The sequence below is a fragment of the Muscardinus avellanarius genome, assembly GCF_963383645.1.
Source record: "Muscardinus avellanarius genome assembly, chromosome: X".
In the NCBI taxonomy this organism is placed as follows: domain Eukaryota; kingdom Metazoa; phylum Chordata; class Mammalia; order Rodentia; family Gliridae; genus Muscardinus; species Muscardinus avellanarius.
The window spans coordinates 123,028,165-123,040,632 of record NC_137792.1 but is presented as its reverse complement, the minus strand read 5'-3'; the positions used below and the strand labels follow the sequence as shown (position 1 = coordinate 123,040,632).

At 36.6% G+C, this 12,468-nt stretch overlaps 1 protein-coding gene across 7 annotated transcripts in view; it reads right to left on the bottom strand.

The window, feature by feature from the left end:
* PCDH11X (protocadherin 11 X-linked) overlaps window positions 1-12,468 on the bottom strand; it is a gene marked incomplete at both ends in the record, with an annotated part of 600,787 nt that overhangs the window by 473,466 nt on the left and 114,853 nt on the right. The window lies entirely within an intron of this gene.

Genomic DNA, 12,468 nt, shown 5'->3' with positions numbered 1-12,468 from the left:
TCCCTCCATCCCACACTTCTTTGGTGATTTACTTTGATACATTTGTTTATGTACCTCCTGCATTTTAAAGAGGCTCCGTCCTCCAGTATTACATACCCTCTGATTGATCACATTAGTTGCTTCACTATAGGGCCCTTTCTATAGCTCAACCTCTTCCTGTTGCCCTTTTCCTCCTAGTTATTGCTGATTAAGAGAAGCGTCTGATTTATATTTTCTGCGATATTTCTCTGTGCATGCTGCGTTGCAAGTACCAATCCCACTCTTGATGGTCCCAGTAGTGGCCTGGCTACTCAGTGGACTGATCCAGACCTCGCTGGCTCACGCAGCGGCCTTGCCTCATGGGAGGACCCAGTTCTGGTCTCGCTGGCCCCTGAACCGGTCAAACCCCTAAGCTGGCTTTGGTCCCGACCTTGGAGGCCGCAGGAGTGAACTTGCCTCACGCCAGGCTCCGATGCTGGCCATTGGCCCCTGCACCGGTCTAACCCCTTGGCAGGATTCCAATCCCGGCCTCGGAGGCCCCAACACTGGTAATGCCTCACGGCAGGCTCCGATGCCGGCCTCACTGGCCCCAGCACCGGCCTAACCCCTTGACAGGCTCTTATCCTGGCCTCAGAGGCCCCAGTACCGGCCTTGCCTCACGGCAGGCTCCGATGCCGGCCTCGCTGGCCCCAGCACCGGCCTAACCCCTCGGCAGGCTCTTATCCTGGCCTCGGAGGCCCCAGTACCGGCCTTGCCTCACGGCAGGCTCCGATGCCGGCCTCGCTGGCCCCAGCAGCGGCCTAACCCCTCGGCAGGCTCCGATCCCGGCCTCGGAGGCCCCAGCACTGGTCATGCCTCAAGGCAGGCTCTGATGCCGGCCTCGCTGGCCCCAGCACCGGCCTAGCCCCTTGGCAGGCTCTTATCCTGGCCTCGGAGGCCCCAGTACCGGCCTTGCCTCACGGCAGGCTCCGATGCCGGCCTCGCTGGCCCCAGCACCGGCCTAACCCCTCGGCATGCTCCGATCCCGGCCTCGGAGGCCCCAGGACTGGTCATGCCTCACGGCAGGCTCCGCTGCCGGCCTCGTTGGCAAAATTACTATTATTTTAAAACCAAAATAAATCCACACACTTTTACTGATGTATATTTATCTAATAAATGCTTGAAAAATTTTAATACCATTTGGTATTGAGACTAACCCAGCACCTAATGGCTTCAGATAGCCTTTTTCTAGTCATTCCTAGATGGACCACTTTTACTCTCCATTATCTATGACAACAGACGGTAAGAACAAAACAATTAAATGCCTAAAGTATCCCATTGCCTCAGCATAACCACTTTGATGCTTGCAATGCTTGTTGATATCCATATATTTCATAACTTGGTAAAATTGAATAACCACTATTTTACATTAATCGCCATGAAATACAAGCAATATGGTTTTTATTAAATCAAAAGAACAATTACCTAATTGAATTATAGATCTTTACCAGGTCTACCTTTGTTCAACCCACAAGTGATTTTAGCTCAGGATGTTATGAAGTAAAGCATATACAAGTTTTTTGTTTTTGTATTTTTTTTTGGGGGGGGGGTACAGGGGTTCCTGGAAGCCCTTCTACCTCTGGGCTACACTCCCAGACCTATTTTTATACTTTTTTATTTTTGGAAACAGGCTCTCTTATGCCAGTGCGGCTGGCTTTGAACCAGTGTGATCCTCCTGTCTCCACCTCCCAAGTGCGGGGATTACAAGCATGCACCACCATGCCCAACAAGCATATACAAGTTTAATTGCATATGCCTATCTCTTTTCAAATGTGGTTCAAATTTACATTTTCAAGAAGGCTACATTCCTTAATATATATGTGGTACATTCATAAACATATCAAAATCAACCAGTAAGCCAAACATGACAAAGAGTGGGGAGGGAATTTGGTGGGAATTGGGGAAGGGCTGAGTGATGTGTACATATATACCTCTACCATCGTGTACTCTATTAAGATGTATGACTTGTTACAATGCACCAATAAAAAAATTAAAACGATGACTACATTTGAAAAAGGTATTTTAAAAATACTCATTCCAATTATTTGAATATTTCTATAACTTCAAATTTCACATTTTATCTTTGTGTTTGTGTGCGTGCGTGCGTGTGTGTGTGTGTGTGTGTGTGTGTGTGTGTATGTTACTGAGGACTGAAACCAGGGCCATTCTACCTCTGAGATACACCTTCAACCCTACTTTATTTCTGAAACAAAATGCAGTTGCTGAGACTGGCCTTGAATCTGTGATCCTCCTGTTTCTGCACATCAAGTACTGAGATTACAAGCATATTTCGGTATGCCTGGCTATACATTTTTTTCTTTATTTTTTAATGTGGATCATATTGAAAATGGCATATATTCACACAGTGCTTGATGTCCCCACTTCTCCTCCCCCTCCCAACAATGAGTGTCCAGGTTAACCATGCTACATTCATTCTTTTACACATATTCGGATGTAGCTTCTCCATTAGTTGACCTCAGCCTTCTTGGTCTCCTATCCTTCCATTCTAGCTTTGCTGAGGTTTCTCCTCCATTGTCTGGAGTCCCTCTGGTATCCCAAATACATCCTAGCTTGGGCATATTAGAGAAAACATATCCCTTCTCTTTCTGTGCCTGGCTGATCTTACTTGACATAGTGTTCTCCAGATCTTTCCATCTTTTTGTGAATGACATGATTTTGTTCTTCTTTATTGCTGAGTAGAATTCCATTGTGTTTTTTTTAAATTAGTGCCATGTAATTATACATATTGTGATATGTATAATAGAGGCATACATACTCATTAAGCCCTCTTCTAGTTCATACCGTATTCCTTCCCCTCCCTTCTTCTCATGTTAAGCACAGTGATTGGCCCATTCGGGTGTTTCCCTCTTCAGGTCTTCCCCTCCCACCTCCCTCAGTTAAGTCCTTTCTTTCACTCCACTAAGGGTCCTTCTTTGGACTCCTTCCTATGTTTCAATTTCTCCCTAGCTTCCAGGTATGAGGGAGAACAGCCAACCTTTCACTTTTTGTGATTGACTAATCTAACTTAGTAGCGTATCTATATTTTATTTTCAAGGGAAAAATCTTCTTATAGATACCAATTAGGAGAGAATATGCTTCTTAAAGAAACACAGATGTGGAGAACAATTTTACATATGAACAACATTTCTTCACCCATTCAAGGAAGTATCACATATTCACAGCTGGAATTACTCTAGTAAGAGGTCTTCTCGGGTAAAACCAGCTGTCATTTTGCTGTCTCCCAAAGACATCAGCTGCCCATCAAAACATTAGTATATTAAACAAAAATAACACGTGTTTTTATGAACACACAGCTGTTCTATGTATTCACCATCATTACATTATTTTTATATAAAGCAAGGAATCAAGTTGTGTCTAAAAGTTTTAGAGTACCAAGGACATGTGCTAGAATTACCTGCAATTTTTTTAAAGCTACAGCCAAAAGCAAGAATTTCCTCTTAAATATTAGAAGATTACCTAGGGAGACCTATATTTGAGTCAATTTACATTTAAGGAGCAATATGCCTTACATTACATTTATTTTACATGACAGTGGTAATCTGTAAAAATATTTCTTTTGAGCCAGGGTGTGGTGGAGCACACTTGTAATCCCAGCATTTGGGAGGCTGAGACACCCTCAGCTATTTAGTGAGACCCTTTGCAACTCAGCAAGACCCTGTTTATATATATATATATATATATATATATATATATATATATATATATATATAATTTCATTGTTTCTCATTTCCTTATATTGATAAAAGGAAATGCTACTTTTGATCACTGTAAAAATGTTTCTATCAGATCATTTCTTCATGAGAATTTTCAAGATATCAATACACTTAAAATTAAATTTATTTTAATTGTATAATAATTTTATTTTTATTTTTTACATATCATAAAAAATCAATGGGAAAAGTTTTTGATAATTCTTAAAATAGTCTCACTACAAAATAAAATTTCTATCATTTTATTTTATTTTATTTTATACTGGAGATTGAATCCAGAAATATTATACCTCCAAGCTATATCCCCAGTCATTTTGTATTTTTTTTAAACAAAATCTCAATAAGTTGCTGAGGCCAGTCTAGAATGTATGATCCTCTTGTCTCAGCCTTCAAGTTACTGGGATTACAGGTGTGCACCACTATGGCAGCTCTACCATTTTAAATGTATATTAAAAATAATAGTTTTAATATAATTTGAGTCGCCTGTAATTTACTGTCTTCACAACTTATTTCGTATAATAATGTTTCATAATATTAGTTATCAGAGAAAAACTAAATTTTAAGTAAAATTGCTTAATCTAAGCCTTATTATGAATTATATTCAAAATATAATCATCTAATTTGGGGAAAACTAAACTCTTTGTGCATGTTAAAATAACTATATCAGATTTTTTTATATTAGGAAACAAGAAAAATAAGTAGGAAATATTGGGCAAAAATTGATCAAATCTTTTATTTTACATACTGATGGCATTGCCCCAGCATATCATATATAAGAATCCACATACTTGTCATGATTTTCAGGATTTCTTTTCACTAATATTATTATATGCCACCTTCTTGCTTATTAATATATTTAAGCTTTAGGAAAAAGTATTTTTTAAAGTTTTAGTTTCAAAGACCTAAAATATGATCCTGAAAATTTTAGAGCTCAACCACAAAACATCCTTTATTATAGCAAATGTTTCTATTATTTTTAACTAAAAGCGGGAAATATTATCCTGAATACTTCTTTTAAAAAAATACAATCATACCCATATCTAATATTAACAATAGGAATAAACTTGCATTTTAAGTACTATTTATAAAAAGAAACGCATTGAAAAAATTTTGGTTATTTAAAAATTCAGCCAAATCTAGTATATTCACATTTAATTAAAATTATTATTTGTGTAAGCCAGTTATTTGTGTGATTATTATGCTTGTTTTTTGGTAGAGATGGAGAAGTTGTCTTCTCTGTATATCAGTGCCAAAGCATCAGAGTTTTATGTAAAAAGTGGACTAAGCAGACGTTGGCTCAAATTGCCTATTTTTAAAATACAATACGTCAAAATCCGTTCACTTGTAAATTCACTTTACTTTTTTTTATGGTGGTACTGGGGTTCCTGGAAGCCCTTCTACCTCCGAGCTACACTCACTCCCAGACCTATTTTATATTTTTTAATTTGGAAACAGGGTCTCTTAAGCCAGCGCGGCTGGCCTCGAACCTGCGCGATCCTCCTGTCTCCGCCTCCCAAGCGCGGGGATTACAAGCGTGCGCCACCACGCCCGGCTTCACTTTACTTTTGATCATTACAATAGTTTGTGTCACTTATAAATAATCATGTAAATTTCGTCTTTTAAGAAAAGTATAATAAAAATTAACATTAGAATAAATAATAATTGAATACAATTTTAGGGTAATAAAATCAACCGTATATAAACTAGTGCTGCAATTTATTATATAAAGCAGTATCTTAGTTAATTAGCATTCAATCTAATGGTAGCTTAGCAAATCTGAATCTGCAAAGAAAACAAGAGATTAATGTAAATCCAGAAGAACAAAAGATCTGAACTCAAATATAGTGTCTTTGGAAGTATCAGGCTTCCAAAGTAGCCCAGTGATCGCCTGAGCTATGGGGAAAGTAGCTCAGTGATAGCCTGAATAGTGTATGGCCCTGGGTTCAATCACCAGCAGCACAAAATAATACATAAATAAAATATAGTAAAATTAAATTAACAGATAAAGAAAATAAAATAGGAATATATTATCAGGCAAAATATTCAAGTCAAACAAATATAATATTCATTAATTACATTAATTACAAAGTATAACTTAAGAGCAGACTATGTGTAATCTAGACCTTATAGAAAAAAATTCATTGCTTGCTTACCTGGGAAGAGTCTAGCCTATTTCCCTGCCAGTTGCCTTATGTTTTTAGATCTTAGGCACATAGAAAAGATAACTCCTAAGTCATATACTTAGTTTTTATGGCCTATGACAAAAAAACCAATATTAGATTTCTTTTTTTTTTTTTTTGGTGGTACTGGGGTTCCTGGAAGCCCTTCTACCTCCGGGCTACACTCCCAGACCTATTTTGATATTTTCATTTTGGAAACAGGGTCTCCTAAGCCAGCGCGCGCGGCTGGCTTCGAACCTGCGCGATCCTCCTGTCTCCGCCTCCCAAGCGCGGGGATTACAAGCGTGCGCCACCACGCCCGGCCAATATTAGATTTCTAATTCTTTTAAATTAGACTTCTATTTTAATGCTATCACTTGAAATCTGCTTACTTTTAACTACTCCAAGCAGGGCAGCTATTTATGTATCCTTAATCCAAAGACATACAGCTTTCATAAGTATAAACAAGAAATAGTTAAAGAAAAATATAGCACGTGTCATTAGTTCAACAAACACCCACAATTAGAACACAATAATCACGGATATTGGGTAGCGGTTAAATCGGTGATGTGTACATGTATGTCCACAAAAGTTTTTTACCCCAATATGATGTATGAATATAACGCACCAATAAAAAAAAAAAATAGTCCACTTTCCTGCTCAATTCATTCCGAGTGCCTCCCAGCCTTTCCATCTTCTCTTCAAATCAGTGCTAGCTTTTACTCTTCCAATAAAAGTCAGAAAGCTGTCATTTAGTATGAATTATCTTCTTCTAAAGCATATGATTTTGAAGGAAATATTTTATTTTCCTTCTAAGATTATACTGTTTATGTAAAAATTTTAGTAACAATTTTGAAACTTTTCATGTGGCCTCTTTCCAAACATATTGCTCTGATTGAAGTTTCATGAGAAACATAGCTGTCTTCCTAAAATGATAATTAAGAGTGTAAATAAATATGAATGCACAGATTTAAGTGTGTCTGTGGTTAATTATAATATTCTATTAAAGGGGTAACCCCCCCTTAAAGAATTCACTGGAAACAAAGATCAAAACCTTTAAATACAAAATCCATTAATCAAAATATATTTGCTACCAACATACCAGTTAATTTAAATATTATGTTACTTTATTAATATTTTGCTGAAACATCCTATCAATTTTAGCAACAGATTTACCACATGACAGTTGAATGCTTAGCAATCTATTAGAAATAGTGATACTACAGAAAAATCCTACACATGATCCCTACCCCTTTAGGAGTTTATTGTTTGGACAAAAAGAAAAATTACATGAGAGAACAATGAAAATATATATGCATACCAAAATAGTATAACATGGACCAAAGAGACATGTTAATTCCTAGATGGGATTAGAATCAAGATAAAAGTAGATTTGCATCAGATTTATATCAAATAAGTAAACGAACACAGCAGGAGAAAAGATTATTCTTGAAATTAATTATATATATATATACTAACCTATATATACATATATATATATGTATATATATATATTGAGCATTGTATATATTATATGTGTGTGTGTGTGTGTGTGTGTGTGTGTGCGCGCATAAATGAGGTAAGGCTAATTTAAAAAAGCATCACTTCTTCATCCAAGGAGAAAGGAAGAAGATCTTTACATGCCCATTTCTTTGTATTTCCCTGAAAGCAACGTGGCTAAGGAACTTTGTTAATCTTTTATCATTTATTATTTTTTATCATTTATTATTTTTTCCTAATTTCACCTACTCATAATGTCATAGGAAAACAACTGTAATATACTGGCACAGTACACTTCAACTTCTTTTTCTCAAACAAAAAGAAAATCCAAAGTTTCAACCTAAATTTTAGCAGAATTTATTGCTTAAAATGTGAAATATTATGTATAATATTGCCTTAACCTACAATTTCCCATCTAGAAAAGAATAATTCAAAACAGTGGTAGGCATAGAAAATTTTATCTAACCTATGAAATAAATCACAGTCCACGTAGGTGAGAAAAAATTAGTATAGGATATACTGTTCTAATTTCTGTTGGGGTATTAAAAGCACTAGGTAATATACGTTTAAAATTGCTTTCCATAGAATACAAATGAGTCTACTGTTAACACATAACATTGTGAAACTAATTATAAGAACACAGACTTGGCAAACTTTGTTAATCTAAAAGATTCTAAACCAACAAAATTCACCTTAGTTTGCTCAGTATGTTCATCTTTACAAACAAATCTAGGTTGTTTTGCAAAATGTTTAGTTATACCTGCAAATGAACATTGGCACAGTGTATGTGGCCAATGTCATCTCTTGATTTAATAATTTCTATTGCTTTTTTGGGGGGAGGTGCCCAGGGGAATTCTATCTCCAACCTATACCTACAGCTCTTTATATTTTTAATATTCAAACAGGTTTTATCTAGATCGCTAAGAGTTTCATTAAGTTGCTGACACTGGTGGTTTTTCTTTATTCTCCTGTCATAGCCTCCCATGTCCTGGGATTACAGGCATATGCCACCATTCTCAGCTTCTATGCTTTTTGATACCAAGAACCTCACCACTATTTTTCATTCTTGTATTTTTCAGGCTAAGCTCAATGCTGAGTATATTGTATGTGCTCACTACATGCTTGATGGAAATATCAGTTAATGAATGAAAAACATAGACTGTTATTTCAAGCTCAACCCCAAACTAGATCTGAATTGACAGTAGTAGTAAAGCTGTATCTATATATTTGTGAAAAGCATGGAATTTAATGTTACCCACCCTTAAAATGGATCCTTGCCCCATAAGTTATTAACAGTGTCATTAAACTCAGCCTCATTTATCTCATCTAAAAAATGAAATATGGAAATATGTCTGATGTGAGTGAAAAACAAGGCAGTCCTTCTCAAACTATAATCACAGAGCACAAAGTAAATGTAATAAAAGATAATTCTGGGACAATGATGGTGGTGCCAAATTTGAAACTCCTGGAATCCACTTAGAAAAAAAATCCATGAACAATATTTGAAACTGCACTAGGTGACAAGGTACTTCAACGATTTTCAAAATGCACATTAGTAGGGAAAGACCAGCAACGTCCATAATACCGGCATGGTATCAGGTATGTTTTGGAAGAAACAAGTGGCTGATGGACCTGAAAACATGAAAATGACAAAACAGCCAAAGAGTGTTCATAGGAGAGCACTGTGGACAAAGCTGAGAGAGCAATTGGAATTGAAAGGGGTTTGGCCATCTCCTAAAGTGAGTGATTTCAAGGGTTCAACATGTATCATTGAAAATCAGAAGCTTTTCTGTACACCAACCATAAATCCACTGAAAAAAAAATTCAGAAAACACTTCCACTCAGGATCTCCAACGAAAAAATAAAATACTTAGGAATAAACTTAAACAAGGATGTGAAAGATCTCTACAAAGAAAATTATAAAACATTGAAAAAAGAAATCAAAGAAGACCTTAGAAGATGGAAAGAACTTCCATGTTTATGGATTGGCAGAATAAATATCATTAAAATGGCCATCCTCCCAAAAGTGTTCTACAGATTCAATGCAAAGCCCATTAAACTACCAAGATCATTCCTCACAGACATAGAAAAATCAGTCCTTAAATTTATTTGGAATAACAAAAAGCCCAGAATAGTCAAAGTAGTTCTCAGAAACAAAACACATGCAGGAGAAATCACAATACCTAACTTTAAGCTATACTACAAAGCCATTGTAATAAAAACAGCATGGTACTGGCAAAAAACAGATACATAGACCAATGGAGCAGAACAGAAGACTCAGAAACAAATCTTCACACTTATACCCAGTTGATTTCTACAAAGGAGCCAAAAACATAACACTGGAGAAAAGATCGCCTGTTCAACAAATGGTGTTGGCAAAATTGTTAACCATATACAGAAAAATAAAAGTAAATCCCACTTTCTCACCCTGCACAAGAGTCAATTCAAGATGGATCAAAGACTTGGAAATCAAACCAGAGACCTTGAAGCTCCTTGAAGAGGGCATAGGTCCAACACTGCAACACATAGGCACAGATAAACTCTTTCTCAACAAGACCCCAAAGGCACAACAAATTAAAAGGTGAATCAATACGTGGGATTGCATGAAACTGAAGAGCTTTTGTTCAGCAAAGGAAACTGTCAAGAACCTCAACCAAGAGCCAACAGAATGGGAGAAGATTTTTGCCACCTACACCTCCGATAGAGGGCTCATATCTAGCATATACAGATAGCTCAAGAAACTCAACACTACATCAATCAAAAAAATGGGCAAGCTAGCTAAATATACATTTCACGAAACAAAAATGCAAATGGCCAATAAATGCATGAAAAAATGTTCGACATCATTGGCAACCAGAGAGATGCAAATGAAAACTACCCTGAGATTTCACCTAACTCCAACTAGAATGAAAATCACTCAAAACACAAACAAAAACAAATGCTGGCGAGGATGTGGAGAAGTGGGAACTCTAAAACATTGTTGGTAGGTTTGTAAATTAGTGCAACCACTTTGGAAAACAGTATGGAGAATCCTCAGAAGAATGGGAACAAATCGACCATTTGATCCAGCAATACCACTTCTGGGTATCTACCCAAAAGATAGGAAACCAAACTACCAAACTAATGCACGTGTATCTATGTTCTTAGCTGCCCAATTCACCATAGCCAAACTATGGAACCAGCCAAGATGTCCACCAACAGATGAGTGGATTACAAAACTGTGGGACATGTACACAATGGAATTTTACTCAGCCATAAATAAAAAGACAATTACATCATTTTCAGGGAAATGGATGGAACTGGAGGACATTATGCTAAGTGAGATTAGTCAGTCACAAAAAGTAAGGATTCTGATGCTTTCCCTAATATGTGAAAGCTAGGGTGAAAGGGGTTATAGGAGGAACTCTAGGTGCAAAAGGAGATCCTATAGAGGAGAAAATAAGTCAACCTAACTGTGGATGGGAGGGAGGGAGAAGGAAACTCTTTAAAGTGCATGATTATTCATATCAAAGTCAACCACTAAACCAAGCATGGAAGGGAGGAATGGGCAGGGAGTAAGGTGGGGACTGGGTGGGGGTTGGCTGGGTGATGTGTGCTTTTATAGCTACACAAGTTTTTAACCCCATTATGATGTATAAATACAATGCACTAATAAAAATATATTAAAAAAGAAAGTATCTCAGTAGAGTAGCCTAATAAGTTTTGGAAAATGATGAGGATTTTCTTCCAGGACAAGGCATGACTCTGAGATAAGATTTCTAGGCATGAAATAAATATTGCAAAATTGAGAAAGAATAGTGGCAAAGGAATGATAAGATGCAGGATAAGTGGAGGAGGGAAAGAGTTCCATGAAATCTCAAAAAAGCAGCAAAGAAATGAATAAACAGATAATGATTTAATAGAGAGTAAAAGTTATTAAAGGTAGAGAAATCAATCAAGTATATGAATAATAATTGGCACTGGGGTAGAAAAACAAAAAAAAACAGTAAAAATATAGGAATAGAAACATTTGAAACCACATTTTTAAAGTATATATCATATGCCTGAAAAATATCAACATGGAATGATCAACTCCAACATGTATCTATTTAAGAATACTGGAATTTCAAATATAGAGAAAGTTGTCAGACCATCTAAGAGAAAATCACCTATTAGATAATAAAACCCATTGTTACAAGCCTTTTCAGAAGTAACTGTGCCAGAAAGAAATGAAGCACTTGTGGATTCTTGTTTTCCCTTTGTATAATTTTATTTTCAACTTATTTTATGTATACTGTTATTGCTGCACTGCAATCTACATCATAATGTAGCTCAGAGTGATAGGAACATATCTGTACACAGAAGCTTCTTCCCTGACTCCCTCCCAACTACTCTCCCTTCCCCATACATAATATTGAAATCATCAACATTGATCATTTAATTCATGTACCAAAGATCAATGGAAGTGTTTCTGTCATGAGTTGTCCTTCCCTGCAGCCATTCTCTCCTAGACCCTCTCTTCTACTCCACTGGAGTTTCTCTTCCCTTTATATCAAGTCCCTCTGCTATACAAATTGTTTCCTAGCTTCTGCATATGAGAAACAGCATGTGAACCTTCATTTTCTGTGACTGGCTAATCTAATCAAATTTAATTGTGTGTATAACTCATACTTTTGTAATCCATTCATCTGCTGATAAACACCTGGGTTGGTTCTGCAATTTGGCTATTTTAAATTGTGCTGCTATGCACATGGATATGCATGTATCACTATAGTATTCCAATTTCAAATTCTTTGGAAAGATACTCAGGAGTGGTATAACTTGATCATATGATGGATCCATTCCTCATTTTATGATGTAACTCCACAGATCTTCATAGTGACTGCATTGATTTCCAATTCCACCAACAGTGTAGAAGAGTCCTGATTTCCCCACATTCTTGCCAGTATCTATTGTTTGACTTCTTTATGATTGCCATTCTAACTGGGCTTAGATGGAATCTCAGTGTGATTTTGATTTGCACTTCCCTGATATGCTGAACATTTAATATATATATTTGTTGGTCATCTGTGTGTCTTCTT